General features: G+C 36.0%; 1 long non-coding RNA gene across 1 annotated transcript; it reads right to left on the bottom strand.

Annotated features, from left to right (window-relative positions):
• Positions 1-2,108: 2,108 nt before the first annotated feature.
• LOC125477656 lies at positions 2,109-5,820 on the bottom strand. The gene is made up of 2 exons (XR_007258692.1): positions 2,455-5,820; positions 2,109-2,375 (listed from the first exon to the last, which is right to left on the bottom strand). It is a non-coding gene; the product is annotated as an uncharacterized LOC125477656 (long non-coding RNA).
• Positions 5,821-20,177: the final 14,357 nt, after the last annotated feature.

Raw genomic sequence — 20,177 nt, 5'->3', positions numbered from 1 at the left:
CGAAACTATGTTTATGTTTGTAATATGATTTGATTACTTTTAATTACGTTTCATAAGTTGTGAATTCAATTTGTTTAACTGTTTGATTGATAACCTATTTATGTATGTTTATTAAGAATGAACGCTTAATTTTCATGCATGAATTTGACGCTAGAATATAAGTGAGTTTCACGTAATAGTTATGAACTTATATTCACAAGTAGTGGAGGTTGCTTATAAACAATTGTGTTAAACATATTCTTGGCATAAGTTTCATGCAATCATAGTAACGAATGCCTCGTCAACACTTATAGTTTTCATGATGCTTAATGATTCTTGCTTGTATCTCTATTATGCAATTCATGTAGGGAACTTGTGAGGAATGCTTTGGATTGTCGTATGCAATCATCCAATTCATTAACTTAAGGAAAACTTGACGGTTAATTTAAGCGGACCTAATTAACCCGGGGCGTTGAGAATTCATAATTTATCGAAAGACCAACTGAGAATCAATCTTGTATGCAACTATAACATGGCTTCATATTTACATTCCGCTTAGTTTGTTACTTTGTTTTGTTATTTCAATTTTCGTCAAATCAAAACTTTTCCCCCCCCCCCTTTTACTTTCTTGTTCTTTAGTGCTTAGAATCTGTTTAGTTTATGTTTTAAAGTATTTTGAATCAAGCCATAATCTTAAATTCGTCCAAAATTAGTTTTGAGTCTTTTGGTTTGTCTTAATGTTTTAAATTTTAGTTTTGCATTCTTTGAGTCTAGTTTAGTGTTTTATATTGTTTTTACGTTCTTAAGTCAATTTAGAAGGTTTTAGCAAGCCCTCCTAATCCCCGGTCTAGAACGATCCCTCACTTATCCATTCTACTACAATTGTCAAACGAGGGTTTAATTTGAGTGTCAAGTAATTCTCACATCACTCTTCAAACACAAAATCATTATCATTTGTCCCAGACTCATCGTCCATACTGTGCTCCATAAATATTGTTTTCTCTGTCTCAACAATTTAGGACCTTGATTGCTAAAAGGGTAGAATTTAAACCCTTTTGATCTCTCGGCATAACCAATGAAGTAACAACTAATTGTCTTGGGATCCAGTTTAACACCACTGCGTTGTAAATTTTGGCTTCTGCTTTACATCTCCAGACGTGTAAATGATTCAAGCTCGGTCTCTTTCCAGTCCATAATTCAAATGGAGTGTTTTCTACTGCTTTTGAAGGAACTATATTTAACAAATAATTTGCAATTTTTACTCCATCTCCCCATAAATATTTAGGAAAGAAAACCCTACAAATCATGCTTCTTACCATATCCATTAGGGTTCTATTCCTTCTCTCTGTGACCCCATTTTGCTTGGGTGTGCCTGGGTTGGTGTATTGAGCCACTATTCCATTGTCTTGTAAAAACAAGGCAAATGGTCCTGGATGCCTGCCATTTTGTGTATATCTATCATAATATTCTCCATCTCTATTAGACCTTACGATTTTAATTTTCTTTTCCAATTGATTTTCAACTTCAGTTTTATAAATTTTAAGCATTTCCAAGGCTTTTGATTTTTCTGGGATCAAATATATGTACCAATCTCTAGAATAATCGTCAATGAAAGTAATAAAATATTTATTTTCTTCAATTGTTTATGTAGGAAATGGACCACAAATGTCTATATGTATTATTTCTAGGAGTTGCTTACTCCTAGTTGAACCCTCTTTATGTTTATTAACCAAATTCCCCTTAACACATTCAATGCAAAAATCAAAATCATTGAAATTCAATGGAGGCAAGATGTCATTTTTAACCAAAAGTTCCACTCTTCATTTTGATATGTGGTTGAGTCTCCTACACCAAAGATTTGAAGAATTTTTCCAATTTTTGACTTCTTTTTCAACATTAAAGATACTTTCAATCAAATTGGTTTTGAATTTAAACATCCAGTCACATAGAAATCTAGTGCCAATATGAGAAGATTTATAAATAAAAAAAAGACATTGAAGCCAATATTATTTAAAGCAAAATAAAATCCCAATAGTACTAACTTAGAAATAGAAACCAATTCCTTCTAAGCCAATATTATTTAAAGCAAAATAAAATCCCAATGGTACTAACTTAGAAATAGAAACCAATTCCTTCTAAGCCAATATTATTTAAAGCAAAATAAAATCCCAATAGTACTAACTTAGAAATAGAAACCAATTCCTTCTCATGGAAGGTACATATAGACAACATTTTCTAGCTCCAAGCAAAAACCAAAATCTAATTTTAATCTAACAGTCCCTAGTGTCTTGACTTCAACTCTTCTTCCATTGCCAACTGAAACCTTGACTTCATCCTTATTTAGTGTTCTCTTTGTTATGAAGTCTTGCAATGAATTAGTAACGTGAATAGAAGAACTGGAGCCACCAAGCATTGTTAGGCATATCAATCAAATTGGACTTAAAACAAGCAAAAACATGTGAAATTTATTTTTACCTTTCTTTGCCTCTTGTTTGGCAAGCCATGACTTGTATTTAGGATAGTTTCTCTTCATGTCACCTGTCTTTTTGCAAAAATAACACTTACAAATTGATGAGTTATTAACCTTGAAGGTCTTTTTAGAGGGAGGAATGTCACGTCCCGATCCTAACATACTACCAAAATCGACACGTGATGTCACCAAATATCTATATCTCGAACATACCCCGCCTTCGGAATATGTACATAGCATAATTCAAGATCCAAATCGCGTAGAAATTTTTGTATACTTTATGGCTGCATCTAACCTCCTCATTAGACTGCCTACGTACCCTCAATAGGGATCAAGCCATTCGTAGTTCACCATTTCACTATACTCGAATATTCATCAATTAAATCGCTATATCTCAACAATATATCACAATGCATAACATACAATATTACAAGGGACAAACAACGGAGCACAATCATATTCACTAGTCATAAAGTTCAACGAGTCTAATCATAATTACCATAACCAACATCATTCCATAATCACATCATCAATAAAACATACAACACGTCGAAATGCGTGGGCTAGAGCGACATAGTTTGGCCGAAGACTACATCTTTGGAAAAGGGAATTTTGGACCACCTAACGAAACCAAGGCACCAAAGGGGATTCTGGACCATCACTCAATGGAATCCAAATCAGGATATGATTCCGGACCATCACTCAACTGAATCACGGAGTAGAAAGGATTCCGGACCATCACTCAACGGAATCCAAGTAGAACTTAGTTCCGGACCACTCAACAGAACTGAACGGAAGTCCATGAAGCATAACAACGGCTCAAAGGAACAAGACATGATTCAAGTTACTCAATTCATGAAAACTCAACGAAACGAAATTGTATCTTGCAACAAATCCACATCACAATGGGTTATCGGTCCATTATTACACCTCACATCTCCCAAGCAATTCAATATGCATTACAATCACATGTCACAACCATTTCCAATACCCAAGTCAAATCACATTTCACTTCATCATACCAATCACTATGCTTCCAACAGTATATCTCAATCCATAGCTTGTAACATATCAAGGAATCACGAAGCACAATATTAATATTTAATTACGTTAATCAATCAGTGAGATAATAGATCATTTCACAAATTTAATTAAAGAACTCTACATAATTCCCTACTTGGGTTATGAATAATAACATGGTGATTATAATTTGTATTCACAAGATCCATTGTGGGTAATTCCCATTCACTCGAATCTAGGATTCTAAGATAATCTTATGAGAATGAGCAAGAGCAAGGATTCCAGACCACCACTCAACGGAATCGCAGAGTAGAAAGGATTCTGGACCATCACTCAACGGAATCCAAACCAGGATACGATTCCAGACCATCACTCAACAGAATCCAAATCAGGATATGATTCTGGACCATCATTCAACGGAATCGCGGAGTAGAAGGGATTCCGGACCATCACTCAACGGAATCCAAACAAGGATACGATTCCGGACCATCACTCAACGGAATCGCAGAGTAGAATGTGTAACACCAATCGATAAAACAAGACATGGATCAAGTTACTCAAGGTACAAAGACTCAACGAAACGAGAATGAATAATGAAACGAGGGTTGAAACATGTTTCGAAGCAACAAACCCCGTAACAATGGATTAATGATCCACTACTAGCTCTTGCATTTCATCACATCAATCCAATCATACAATACAAACCATATTTCCAATGCACAAGTCAAATCACACTTACTGAAAATAGATCAATGGCCAAAAATAAAATAACACTTCAATAGAATTCACATTTAATTAACATCGGTCTATGGCGTATGTATATATAATTCACATTTCAATATGCAATTCGAATCACTTTTCCACAAATATTACCCATCCATGAATCAAACCACATTTAATAAAAATAGATCGATGACTAATTATAAAAGAATCACATTTTAATAGCTTAGTTTGGTTAGTAATGTGTGCTACTTGTATTTATACTCTTGATTGTACTTTTGTGTTCCGATTAGGCTCTTTAAAGGAACATAATTAATATTATCTGAAGAAAGTACACTAATTATGGAATCTACCACTCAAATAATATCACTCAATTAGTAGTAAAGAAGATTAGAAAGGAATCTGGAAAAGAAAATAGGTGTGGCAAAAAAAGTACTCTGCTTCTCCACAAGATCTGCAGAAAACAGCACTATTAGACCAAGTTTAGGCTCCCTTTGGAACATTCCAAACTAAACCAAATCATGTAATATTATATGGGTTTTGAAGCTTGTGTTCTGTACTTTAAAAGCATACAAAGTTTGTAGAAAACGGAGCTCTAAATTGGAAGTTATGTCAAAAGGAAAAACGAAGTCTTGAAACTGGAAACCCAATTTTCTGCTGCTGTTTGGCAGCGCGCGACCCAACTTTAAAGAAGGTTTTGATCAACCAAAACTCAACGAAATTGAGTGAAATCAATTGGGTTACGATCATGAGCATATGTACTTTCAACACACTAAAATTTTTCTCCAAAGGAGCACATAAAGGCCTAGAAATTAAGAGCCAAAGAAGGCTACTCGAAACTTGAGTTTTCTTTGCAAAGAAATCAATTTTCTGCAACTTATGTAACAGCCCACTTCCAATTCATATAACAAATTCCAAAATACTTCCAGGTAGTCCAGAAGTCATGTATACAACATCCAAAACTAACATGACTCAAAATTAACAAGAAATTGACCTTTTGAACCAAACCCTTGATCAAGAAATTTGATCTACACACCCAATCCGAATTACCCAACTCTAATTCATGTTTAGACTAGTTCATTGAATGATAGAAACCCTAAATAGAACCAAGAACTCCAATATATCATGGCAATTACAATTCAACTTAAGAAAGTTAAATTCAAAAAATCAAGATAATGAAGTAACAAGGAATTTACCCTTCAAATCTCTGAATCCTTCCTTCGCCATCACGTTCTCTAACTCCTTTCTCTCCGAGTTTTGCCTGAAGAACGAAGGATTCTCTTCCAACGGCTATGGAAGAGCCACCTCCTCCCTATTTCTTTTCCTTTCCTTGCAATGCCAGGAAGAACGTGAAAGAACATTCTCCCCCCTACTCTCCTTCGCAACCCCCTTTTTCCTGCCTCCTCCCCCCTGCCATCCGTTCCCTTTTCTTTTCTTTTTTTTTTCTTTTTTTATCTGATTGGTCCGCCCTAACCCTTACATGATTGGGCCTCTCTCTCACAAAGTGGGAAATTATTTAATTAAAAACTATAGTCTAGCAAACGATTTCAAATGTCTGTAATTATACAGTTAAAACTCGGATTTGTAAACGGCTTTTGCCTAGACATTCGTGGCTTCGAGATCTATTTGAAAACATTACTTGTGACCTCGAAAGGTCTACGGATTTTAAATAATTAATTTCCAAACTTCAAACTTCGTAATTAGTTTAATTAAAATCTAAATTCAAACAATTTAAAAAAAATTCTCGAGAAATAATATTAAATCTCAATAATACAAATACGTCGATTATAATAGTGAAATCCAGGAACGGAATTTCACATTCTTCCCCCCTTAAAAATTTTTGTCCTCGAAATTTCTAGTATCGTTCCTTTCCTCATGCATTCATGATGAATGATCCATTGATTAAGAATTTTATAACGTAAATATGAATTGATTCACAATCATCTATATCCATGATTTAAGTGAAAGCGTTCATGCTCCAATACAAAGTAATAACGATACTCACGAATTTCATAACACAACTTCCAAAACTATAAAAAAAGTTTAACTGAACAACTTAATCAAAACATGATCAAGAATCACACACCACACTTCCGGCTTCAAATAATTTATCTGAAATTCTAGCCATACACATTGGCAAAGTAAATATCATACATCAAGCCGCAATCCTCATTAGCTAAATAAATATAAGAATTTCAAGCCAAATCATCATAGTTGGCAAATCAAATATCGGAAATTCTGGCCAAAATCATTGGAATTGCAAATTACAAATACTCACCATCATTGGCAAAACAACAATTTCATCACCTTTTTCTTTTATCCCAATAAGTGACTAATATAGTAGAAAGGATCATAATATACATGACAAATATACCTTCCCACACATATCACATTCATAGTTCATTCTCACAGCCCACACATGGAACTTTCTCCCGAAAGCATTGGGCCTTTGTGCCTGTTCAACCATTTCTCCACATTCTATGGGTCATTTGCCCAATACCACATCCACGTGCTATTTCGCCCCAATTCAACATTTCTCAATTGCACAGGTATACTATGACTTTTCAATCTACTTGTCACAATTTCACAATCATCTTAACATTCAAAATTTTCATAATGCACAACATAATAACAACCCAATTCAAGATTAATCCGAGACATTAATCAAGCACTCATCTTTAAAGCTATCACATGAAATATGACATCTTAAAATTTTTCTACTCCCATTCAATTTCAATTCAATTCATTATCCACCAAGCAACAATTTAAAGAGATAATGATGCACAATTACGCTCACACTTCAGCTATATCCAGATTTGGCTAACTTAAGTTCGACAACATTATACCTCAACTCAGAAATACAATCATCGTCATCTCAGTACGACCTCAACCCCAATCTTTATACAAACACGCCACTAAATAGAATTCATCAATATGCTCATGATTCAATTCACAATCACAACATCCAAGATTTGAGTGAAAATTCATTATCGCTACAATCCAACTCCTTAACACCATTTCTAACACCCATAGGTATAGGACTTGGACCTAATTCCTAAGCATTGATACCACTAAAAATTGTCACGCCCCGATCCCAACATACGATCAGAAACGACACGTGATGTCACCAAATATCTATATCTCGAACATTACCCCGCCTTCGGAATATGTACATAGCATAATTCAAGATCCAAATCGCGTAGAAATTTTTGTATACTTTATGGCTGCATCTAACCTCCTCGTTAGATTGCCTATGTACCCTCAATAGGGATCAAGCCATTCATAGTTCACCGTTTCACTATACTCGAATATTCATCAATTAAATCGCTATGTCTCAACAATATATCACAATGCATCACATACAATTACAAGGGACAAACAACGGAGCACAATCATATTCACTAGTCATAAAGTTCAATGAGTCTAATCATAATTACCATAACCAACATCATTCCATAATCACATCAATCAATAATGCCAACCATCACATCATCAATAACACATACAACACGTCGAAACGCGTGGGTTAGAGAGACACAGTTCGGCCGAAAACTACATCTTTGGAAAAGGGAATTTTGGACCACCCAACGGAACCAAGGCACCAAAGGGGATTCTGGATCATCACTCAATGGAATCCAAATCAGGATATGATTCCAGACCATCACTCAACCGAATCGCGGAGTAGGAGGGATTTTGGACCATCACTCAACGGAATCCAAGCAGAACTCAGTTCCAGACCACTCAACAGAACTGAACGGAAGTCCATGAAGCTTAACAACAGCTTGAAGGAACAAGACAAGATTCAAGTTACACAATTCACGAAAACTCAAACAAAACGAAATAGTATCTTGCAACAAATCCACATCACAATGGGTTATCGGTCCATTACTAGACCTCACATCTCCCAAGCAATTCAATATGCATTACAATCACATGTCACAACCATTTCCAATATCCAAGTGAAATCACATTTCACTTCATCACACCAATCACTATGCTTCTAACAGTATATCTCAATCCATAGCTTGTAACATATCAAGGAATCACGAAGCACAACATTAATATTTAATTACGTTAATCAATTAGTGAGAAAACAGATCATTTCACAAATTTAATTAAAGAACTCTACATAATTCCCTACTTGGGTTATGAATAATAACATGGTGATTCTAATTTGTATTCACAAGATCCATTGTGGGTAATTCCCATTCACTCGAATCTAGGATTCTAAGATAACCTTATGAGAATGAGCAAGAGCAAGGATTCCGGACCACCACTCAATGGAATTGCAGAGTAGAAGGGATTCCGGACCATCACTCAACGAAATCCAAACCAGGATACGATTCCGAACCACCACTCAACAGAATCCAAATCAGGATATGATTCCGGACCATCACTCAATAGAATCGTGGAGTAGAAGGGATTCCGGACCATCACTCAACGGAATCCAAACAAGGATACGATTCCGGACCATCACTCAACGGAATCGCAGAGTAGAATGTGTAACACCAATCGATAAAACAAGACATGGATCAAGTTACTCAAGGTACAAAGACTCAACGAAACGAGAATGAATAATGACACGAGGGTTGAAACATGTTTTGAAGCAACAAACCCCATAACAATGGATCAATGGTCCACTACTAGCCCTTGCATTTCATCACATCAATCCAATCATACAATACAAACCATATTTCCAATGCACAAGTAAAATCATACTTACTGAAAATAGATCAATGGCCAGAAATGAAATAACACTTCAATAAAATTCACATTTAATTAACATGGGTCTATGGCGTATGTATATATAATTCACATTTCAATATGCAATTCGAATCACTTTTCCACAAATATTACCCATCCATGAATTAAACCACATTTAATAAAAATAGATCGATGGCCAATTATAAAAGAATTACATTTTAATAGCTTAGTTTGGTTAGTAATGTGTGCTACTTGTATTTATACTCTTGATTGTACTTTTGTGTTCCGATTAGGCTCTTCAAAGGAACAAAATTAATATTATCTAAAGAAAGTACATTGATTATGGAATCAACCACTCAAATAATATCACTCAATTAGTAGTAAAGAAGATTAGAAAGGAATCTGGAAAAGAAAATAGGTGTGGCTAAAAAAGTACTCTGCTTCTCCACAAAATCTGCAGAAAACAGCACTATTAGACCAAGTTTAGGCTCCCTTTGGAACATTCCAAACTAAACCAAATCATGTGATATTATATGCGTTTTGAAGCTTGTGTTCTGTACTTTAAAAGCATACAAAGTTTGTAGAAAACGGAGCTCTAAATTGGAAGTTATGCCAAAAGTAAAAACGAAGTCTTGAAACTGGAAACCCAATTTTCTGCCGCTGTTTGGCAGCCCGCGACCCAAATTTAAAGAAGGTTTTGATCAACCAAAACTCAACGAAATTGAGTGAAATCAATTGGGTTACGATCATGAGCATATGTACTTTCAACACACTAAAATTTTTCTCCAAAGGAGCACATAAAGGCCTAGAAATTAAGAGCCAAAGAAGGCTACTCGAAACTTGAGTTTTCTTTGCAAAGAAATCAATTTTCTGCAACTTACGTAACAGCCCACTTCCAATTCATATAACAAATCCCAAAATACTTCCAGGTAGTCCAGAAGTCATGTATACAACATCCAAAACTAACATGACTCAAAATTAACAAGAAATTGACCTTTTGAACCAAACCCTTGATCAAGAAATTTGATCTGCACACCCAATCCGAATTACCCAGCTCTAATTCATGTTTAGACTAGTTCATTGAATGATAGAAACCCTAAATAGAACTAAGAACTCCAATATATCATGGCAATTACAATTCAACTTAAGAAAGTTAAATTCAAACAATCAAGATAATGAAGTAACAAGGAATTTACCCTTCAAATCTCTGAATCCTTCCTTCACCATCACGTTCTCTAACTCCTCTCTCTCTCTCTAAGTTTTTCCTGAAGAACGAAGGATTTTCTTCCAACGGCTATGGAAGAGCCACCTCCTCCCTATTTCTTTTCCTTTCCTTGCAAAGCCAGGAAGAGCGTGAAGAATGTTCTCCCCCCTCCTCTCCTTCGCAACTTCCTTTTTCTTTCCTCCTCCCTATTGCCATCTGGTCCCTTTTTTTTTTTTTTTTTTTTGGTCTGATTGGTGCACCCTAACCCTTACATGATTGGGCCTCTCTCTCACAAAGTGGGAAATTATTTAATTAAAAACTATAGTTTAGCAAACGATTTCAGATGTCCGTAACTATACCGTCAAAACTCGGATTTGCAAACGGCTTTCGCTTAGGCATTCGTGGCTTCGAGATTTATTTGAAAACATTACTTGTGACCTCGAAAGGTCTACAGATTTCAACTAATTAATTTCCAAACTTCAAACTTCGTAACTAGTTTAATAAAAATCTAAATTCAAACAATTTAAAATAAATTCTCGAGAAATAATATTAAATCTCAATAATACAAATACGTAGATTATAATAGTGAAATCCAGGAACAGAATTTCACAAGGAATGTTTCTAGCAGAATTCCTTTTGGCAGTATCCGATTTGTAGTTATTGGCATTCTTTGCGTAACCCTGAACAAAATTCACCGACTCACCCTTCTCCTTTTCAACCTGACACGCCCCGACCCCGATATTCCCCGAATACCAGGATAGGCACGTGCTGGCCGACACCCGAGGGTGACGAGAGCCATTTATTAAGTGCAAATGCTGAAAATAAATGATAAATAAGGTTTATAAATATAAAAGAATAATGAATATGCAAATAAGGACCGTGTTCAGAGCACACCACTAATCTATAACACTAAAAGAAAATAATATAAAATTGAATGAAACAAAGGAGTGGGTCCTACACCGAGAGGACTCGAATATGCCGATGCGGAAGTGCCTGGACGTCGGGATTGTATGCCTTGATTCTAAGTCCTGAAGGGGGCGCAAAACAAACATGAGTGGACCAAGTTGATATATATATATATATATAATAAAGCATTTATCAACATACTAACCCCCAGGTTTTATGAAAACACTTCTATATAATGATAAACATAGGTTTCCCAAAACCTAGCATGTCGTGCAATATCTCAAATCATAAATCGCATAAATAATAAACACTAGTGAATGTCCGATATAACTCTTCAGGCCCCATGCCGGCTCCCCGTCTCTGAGCACACAGTCAGAGGAAAATACACTTCAGGCCCCGTGCCGGCTCCCCGTCTCTGAGCAGACAGTCAGAGGAAAACACACTCCAGGCCCTATGCCAACACCAAACCGTCGCCCGGGACGGACCGGATCTATCCCTACGTCCCGTAGCGGAAAGGACCACTAGGTAAGTACAAAACCAGTGAACATACATATATTGAAAATCAACTTCATAGTATAAAGTCATCCATCATCTATACTATAAAGAGGTGTTCTAAACATGTTCTAAATATCATATCGTCATCCATCAGATATTCTACAAGAACATGGGTTATAGGAAAAATAGTAATAATTCAAACTAGCCTCAGTAAGCATGTTATCTCGTAAAACGTTTCATAAAACATAATCGTAAAGTCATGCTTTTCTATGTATGCAATTCTACCATTAAAACTTGCATTTTTAGAAGGGGTCCACTCACAGTACTTCGCCGTCGAAAAGCCACGTCATCTAGCGAAGAAGGAAACGCCATCGATAATTGCCCCTAAGCACATAAATGGTATACTAAGTCAAACTCTACTCAAATGATTGAATTTGAGAAAACGGACATCGGAAACGGGTTCAGGACGTCGAGATTAGCCTAGGAGGGGTCCCGCACGAAAACCCAAAAAGTCAACCCCGAGGTCAAAGTCAACGGTCAACGTCAAAGTTGACCGTTGACCCGGTCAACGTCAAAGTTGCCCGTTGACCCGGTCAACGGTCACGGGTCAAGGTCAACGGGTCGTGGGTCAACCCGTCAGAGTCAACCGGGTCAACCCGATTTAGGGTTTGGGTATTGGATCCGGGTTTGGGCCCTAGGGTTTTGGGTTTAGGTAATTGGGTTTAGGTTTTTAGGTGAGTTGGGTTGGGCTTGAACCCATACGGCCCAAAGGCCCACAACAGAAAGGTTGATGGGTTTTGGGCTAACAGGCCCTAAGGCCTAAATAAAAAGGGGATATGGATTTGGGCTGCAACCAAGGCCCTAAGGCCTTTGGGTTTTTAAAAATGAAACAAAATAAAAATAAAAAGGAAAAGGTTTAGGGTTTTGGGCCAGAGACCAAAACAGGCCTAAGGCCCGTGGGGAAAGGAAACGGCCCGAAGGCCTGGGTGTTTTCTTGGGCTGGGTTTCACGCCGGAGAAGAAGGCCGGAATTCGGCCGGAATTTAGACAAACTTTGAACGTCCATAACTTTGTTAATACTCGACGAAATCAAGTGAAACAAAAAGGAAAGTTGTAGTACTCAGCGAGACGAAGAGATTGATACCTCGCACGCCGGCCAACTCGCCGTGGTTTGGCCGGAAATCGCCTCGAAAGGGACGGTGCTCGCCGGAAATTTGGGTGTGCACTCACCCGTGCCAAGAACACTCCAAAACCTTGGAAATCAAGAACCCAACTCAAAACCCACATCTAGGCAAAGTCTAACATAAGAAAAGAAGAAGAAAAAGGGCTTACCTCAACTGGAAAAATCACAAAACTCGCCGGAGGTGTTCGTATCCTCCCGGCGCCGTGAGCAAGGGAGAGAGAGAGATATATATGCAGTTGAATGGCGACGATGGTGATGATTTCCTCGAGTAGGTGTAGCTGTGGGTGTGTGTGTGTCTGTGTGTCTTTCACGGGGAACAAGAAGAGAGAAATAGGGGAGTTCGAAAGAAAGGGAAAAGGTGCAGGACAAACAAAAAAAAAAAAAAAAGAAAGGGAAAGGGAAGAACCGGGGAACAAAAACAGGGGGTGGGCCCCTTGGGCTCACCAATTAAGGCAAAAAAAACAATTTTAAAAAGGAAGGTATCCCCTAAACTTAGTGAAAATACAAAAATACCCATTTTCTTCTGTAAATCCCGGGACGGGTTCTTACACAACCCTTTCCTCCTTAATCCTCACTTCCTCACCCACACATATAGATATTAATTCATTGACATCCCACTTTTCTTGCAGTGCATTATAGGATACTTTTAACTAAGTATAAGTATTAGGCAAGGAATTCATGATGACATGGACCAAAAATGTTTCAGAAATGGGTACCTCGAGTGTTCTAAGCTCCCAACAATGTCGATAACCTTGAGAATGTATTCACGGACACTCCCTTCACCATCGTATCTAATGGTTGTCAGTGAGTTCATCAAGTTCCCAGTTTCTGTTTGAAAGGACTTTTGTACTTCTCTTCGATTGATTTCATCAACTTATTTGCATTAGTTGCCTTTGGGTAGCCTCCAAGAACTACAACAATCATGGACCTTTTGATTATCATGAGGGATATTTTGTTCGATTTCTCCCATTTTTCATGCTTGGATCTCTGGCTTAAAGTGCATCCTTCATTTGGCATTGGTGGTTCTTCAGTTCTTAACGCCAAAACCATATCCAGGACACCCAAAACTATCTCCAAATCATGTTTCCACTTCTTATAGTTGACACCTTGAGAGGTTCAACTGTGTTAAGGTTCATGGAACTTGGGTTCATGGCTGTATTCATATAGAATGAAAATATTAATCTTTAATCCCCATCTTTATTTCACAGACTCAACAATTTTAGATTGAGGAGTATGCTAGTAATTCTCTTAATCATACCACCTTCATATCCAACATATGAGTTTTCTGTAGTCATGTATAGAAACCCTTATGATTTTTCAATGGACTTGATTCACACATTGGTATATGAAGTGTTATGCCACTTCGAACAACTGAACTTCTTTAGATGATCAATGTCTATGTTTTGAATCCTAGTGCCATTACTGATGTATATATATTGGTATTGATTACACTTTTGTCAACACAGATAGCTTTAGTTGCCATGTGTTCACATACATCCTTCTCTGTACTACATATATATATATCAGTTCTTTGATTTGAAACACAAAACAATTCTTGACGCTTTCTTCTTAGGGTTAATTGGTATGTGAAAGTTCTGATACCAAATGTAAGATCAATATAAATAAAGTTAGCGGAATAGAATAACTACAGTACCAAAAGTAACCACTAACCTGAAGAAGACATCTCTTGGAAACTAGGGATCTTCTGCAGCTCTCCTCAACTGGATGCAATCGCTCAATGAATGAGATCTAATTATTCTTTAGTTTGCATGATTGAGAGAGCGCATGGACCCTTTGTTTTCTACTGCATACAATGATGGTTGATAAGGACTCTTCCCATTATACAATCCCAATCAATCTAACCTTATCACTGAGAAAATCTATCATTTACATCCATTGTAAGTGTTTCAACACTATAGTGATTGTTTTAGCTAAAACCCCCATAATACAAATTCCTTATCAGCTTACAACCTTAGTTAATCCCAATCTCTTATATCCTCATGTCTCCAAACTAAAGATGATAAGTGTTCAGCTCTCATTAGAACTTACAAACTAATATTGCCACTTGATGAGTTGCATGATTGGTCGATTGATGTCACTACGGAGAAATTTTTCTTTCTGACCAGAACACGAGTGGTATACCACGTGTTTTTATATAAGTAGTGAATTTTTTTATTTTTAAGTTATTAACTTTTTAACACACATATCCCACTATTTGTATGGTGACATATGGTGTACCACTCTGTGTTTCCGTCAATGAAAAATCTCTTTTCACTACATACCTACTTATACTGTCATAATTATGACCGATCATTGTGTACGGGAATATAAATAATAAGTATTTAATGAAATCAGATATATGTTGCTCCTCGAGTACATTTCTTCATTAGCACCAAACCTATATATCTTGTTTAACTTTAACTGCCTCAGCGAGCTTGAAAATATTAAAGGGTCTAATTAGTCACTGGTCGGTCTTTCAAGCTGTCATGCATCCGATTAATCGAGATTGTACATGTACTATAGAGAAAGGGTTTATAACTACACACACACACACACACACACACACACACACACACACACACACAGAGTAAAAAGACAAAGTCTGAAGGATGATTCAGGAATGTACAACATCAAATTCAAGGAAAGGGTTAATTAATACTACATCAAGACAGACGTTCAAATTCATAAACTTGACTAGTGGATCTATCTTGTTTTTAAGTGCTGAACAAACGAGTTGATACCTTCTTCTTCTTCTTTTTCACAAACAAACGTTCGCTTGTTATCTCGTTAAGGTATTCCTCTCTTCATGCTTTTAATAGAAAACTAGATTTTTGTTATCAACTAGTTTGTTATCAACTAGGTTGTTATCATCTAGTTGATAAAAATAGTTTGTTATCAACTAGTTTTTCAATTTATAGGCAAAAGAAACTGTAGACATGCTGTGAGAAATTTGAAACCAAAATATGCTGTGAGAAATTTGAAATAGAAAACTAGATTTTAATCCCTAATTAAGATGATGTTTAGAAAAATGTCTTATACAAGATTAAAAATTAATTTTAGTTCCTAGACTCTATTTAATGTCAGCAAATGTATTCAATGTTTAGGTATGGACATTTCGGTACACTAGTTTAGTATAATATATTTAGGTACCGACATTTCGGTACACTAATTTAATATCATATAATTAGGTACGGAATTTTGGTACATTTATGTTTTTACATATTTTCTTATTTGTCACTAATTCACTATAATATATTTAGGTACGGGTATTTTGGTACACTAATTTAGTAAAATATATTATCATATGGATGTTTAGGTACACTAATTGGAGAAAATTAAATAAAATTGTATAATAATAAATTTAAAATTTAATGTAATAACATTAAATAAGTTATCTATTAAATATAAAAACTTTGACAAAAAAAAGTTCTATTAAATATAAAAACAAAAATATAATATGAATTTGAATTAATTACACATTAAGGGTCTAAAATCAATAATCAATCTACCACCAGGTTTTTTTTTATTTTTTTATTTTTTTTATTTTTAAATTTTAATCTTCTTGAAGGATTAAAATTCAAAAACCCCAATTTAAAACCAACACGGATTATTGTTTTGTTTCCATTTCAAGAAGTCACCAACAAATCACATATATAAATTTTCAAGTACTCCATCACGACCATTACACATGCCACCTTCCCCCCTCTAAATAATAAGCTAATTTCCAATCAAGCCAAGGCTGCTCACGTGAGGAACCTTCATTCAACCTGAATGTCATGAATATCAATCAATAAGAAACCCACTTAGTATTATGACTATTTTTCCCTTTATGGTAAATATGGAATTAAATTGAAGAATTCCTAATTATATACAAATGATTTACCTATGATATTGATGTTTAAAACCATTTTTTTATTTTTTTTGGTTGAATTGGAGAGTCTATATCTATGAAAAATATTTACTAAACATCTTCATCTAATTGCCGATAAGATAGATAGCTATCGATATATCCTCAATAAAGCAAAGATATATAAACACGATTATGAGTTATCACCATAACAAGTTCTAAGACATGTAGAAGCAAAAAGATTATATAATACACGCAGTTGTTGGCATTTTTGATTGGGTATTCAATATACAACCCCTCATTGATTATGTTATTCTTAATGCTAGTGATGATTATGACATCAAGGCGATGAGATGTATGCCTATAACATCGATCAAGAGTGATGGTAACCCACCCTATGTGAATGGAGATGCCATGAAGTAGGTTCATATGGGTAAGAACAAGTCACTTGTTGATTGGGTGTGCATTATCAATTTGTATCTAATGTTATTATTGTTGAGAGTCTATCTCTATGGTATAGATAATGCAACTACTGCAACGTCTAAGGTTGAACTTATGTTCTTAATGAATACCATAGCCTATATATGGGTGGTGTGCTTGATTGCAATGCACACTTGATGGATTCACCTATTTGAGTGTGCGAGTAGGGCCGCCACTCATGAATTTCCAGGTGGGCGCATGGCTTATTTGCGCCAACCCGCTAGAACATGCTCAATCCGAGGATTCAATGTGGATGGTTAGTCCTATGATTCAGGCAAAGAAATATTGGTTCATTGAAAATTCAATTTTTACCAAATTTCTGTGAGTTACTGCTAACTCATCCTAAGGTTGGTTCATAGTCCAAAAAACACCAGTGTTGATACGTTGGATTCTCATTTTCCTTTCGTATTTCCTTGCCCTCTTTAAACTTGTTTTACTCAAATTCCTTTTGTGATTCAATTTGTATTTTGAAATGTGGGGAATTGTTGGCATTTTTTTATTGGGTATTTCAAAATACAACTCCTCATTGATCATGTTAATATCATTCTTAATGATTTTTTCTAATCTCAATTTCATTTTTTTTTTTTGCAAACCAAAAACTGAAGCATTAAAGCGGTTATAATATTGGGACTATAAATTACGTATATTTTCTCTTTGAATATGCCATCTTGATTAACCCATTAATTGGGCAATTATATTTTTTGAAGAAAAATTGGGCAATTATATAGTCTAACGTTTCTAGACCATGCTTAATCATGTTTACTTTTCTCATGTTCTATATAAAAACAACTCTTCAAGCCATGAGTATTATGGTTGATCTTTACCTAGACTACTCCTTTGCTATTGAACTTCAAATATTTTCTTTCCTACAAACCTCACCTAGTTGAATCTCACCTTCCTCTCCTCTTTTGATTTCATGTATTCTCTCAAATGCTATTATAATTTCACCTCTCATATGCCTAATGAAGGATCATAGGTTGTTGTATCCTCGGGGTAGGGCACCATAACCCATTACACTAAGAAATTGTCTTAGAGGGGCAAAATCTATTCCTAAGGACAGTGATTGCACACCTCAACCTAAAATCTAATTCAAATCGAGGATTGACGAAGAGTTGTTCTCTACCTACAAAAGATAAGTATTTTATCTTATTTGGTTTATTTTATTTAATAAATTGTGGTGATAAAATTATGATATGCTGGTGATAAAATTATGATATGCTATCATTAATTTTGTGGTTTGTTGTAGGAGAAGTTGCATACGTATCGCAAATATTTCCAACAGTAGTGAAGGTTCTCACAATGCCAAATTTCAATACATATGATTCCTCCATATATGGTACAATAACAAAAATAATAAACTCAAAATTCAAACCAAACAATACAAAACCAAAATAATATATACAATAATGAAAAATGAAATATGAAAGAAAAATTGCCTCGTCAACACTTATAATTTTCATAGAACATAATGATCTCTCATTGTATCTCTTCTATGCATTCATGTTGAGAACCATTGGAGAATGATTTGAATTGTCGCATGCATCATCCAATTCAATAACATAAGGAAAATTTGAGAGTTAATTAGTGCATCACGGTTAACTTGGGGTGTTGAGCATCATGGTTTATTGAAAAGCAATTAGAAATCGTTTTATATGCAAGTGTAACATGTGTGGAGATGAACCCCTTAGCTAGCCATCCCATCCATTCAATTCCATCACATTCATCTTTACAATCTGTTTTTAATTACAATCTGTGCATTTTAGTTAATTTCGTCAAAAACTCAATCCCCCTTTACTTTTGTGTCCAATATAGTTAGAAAGTGTCTTAGTTTGTGTTTCTAAGTGTTTTGATTCAAGTTATTACCCAAATTCGTCCAAAGTACTCAAAGTGCTCAAAACTGCCCAGAAAGTGTTTTTAAGGCAGTTTTGAGTGTTTTGGGGCTGTTTTGAGTCCTTTGGTTTGTTTTAGTGTTTTAAATGTTTAGTTTTGCATTCTTTGAGTCTAGTTTAGTGTTTTAAACTTGTTTTTACGTATTTGAGTCAGTTTTCAAGTGATTTTGCAATCCCTCCTAATCCCCGGTTAAGAACGATCCCTACTTATACTTATACTACAATTGATAAAAAGAGGGTTTAATTTGTGTGCGTATAATTCTCGCATCATATAGCCTGAAGACAAGGCTACTAATTCTACGGAGTTCACAAATCGTCGGAGCCTGATTCGGTCACTGTGATTATATTCGTAAGAGTATAAGCACGCCGAATCGAGACCAAACTATATGGGCACAGGTACTCAAATGTGATATATGTCTTAATGGTAAACGTAGTTCGGCCGTCGGAATGTCGAACCCTGAAACTTACTTGCGAGTATCCAATCATAAAATCACTCGGCGTCCAATGCGCCGAGCAATGCAATTCGTAACACCCAACTAGGCCGGAAAGGCTAGTGAGATGACCTCTACCAACAAAGGTTCGAAAACCCTTCTCGCCCGAGACTTAGATAGATAATCGGTCGACCTCGACGCAATGCTGTTTATCCAAACTGAAGGTGTTTCTCGGTCGACTGATTCTGTGGCAGCAGTGCTGTTTATCCAAACTGAAGATGCTCGCCGGGTGCTTCCACAGTGCTGTTTATCCAAACTGAAGGTGTGTCAGCAGGAAAAGAAAAGGAAAAATCTCAAAGTGTTTGAGAGGTTTTGCGCTGGGCAATTGTATGCTGAGTTGAAGGGGGTTTTCTATTGCGTGATTTCTTGTATTTATAGCACCCCATTCCTTGAGACCAATTCGCGTTCTGATTCGGATTGGGAGTCCTTGTCCCATTTCACCTCTAACTCGGACAATCCAACTCCTACTGGGATTCTGAATTTTCCTCCCTTTTGGGGCTTTATTCCTTGCTGGTCGAGAATCCTGGTCGCATCAGGATTTCCTCGACCTTTCCTATTCATCTGGACTACTTAGGATAGGATTTGGCCAACCTTGCCAGCTGGCCCAGGTTTCATTATTCGGCCTATAGTATTTGTCATCACCTTGGGCCCAGCACATCCTGCTGCTCGGCCCAACAATAATATTTCGGGCCCAAACAATTACCCTTTTGATATTGAATTTTTTTTTGGTGGAGGTATATTGATATATATATATATATGCACATATATATACTAGAAGCATTATACTAAG

The sequence above is a fragment of a genome, unplaced genomic scaffold (assembly GCF_019419815.1).
Source record: "Pyrus x bretschneideri cultivar Hongxiangsu unplaced genomic scaffold, Pyrus_bretschneideri_v1 Contig1, whole genome shotgun sequence".
NCBI classification, from domain to species: Eukaryota; Viridiplantae; Streptophyta; class Magnoliopsida; order Rosales; family Rosaceae; genus Pyrus; species Pyrus x bretschneideri.
The sequence above is the reverse complement of the archived record's forward strand: the minus strand, read 5'-3'. Positions and strand labels throughout refer to the sequence as shown.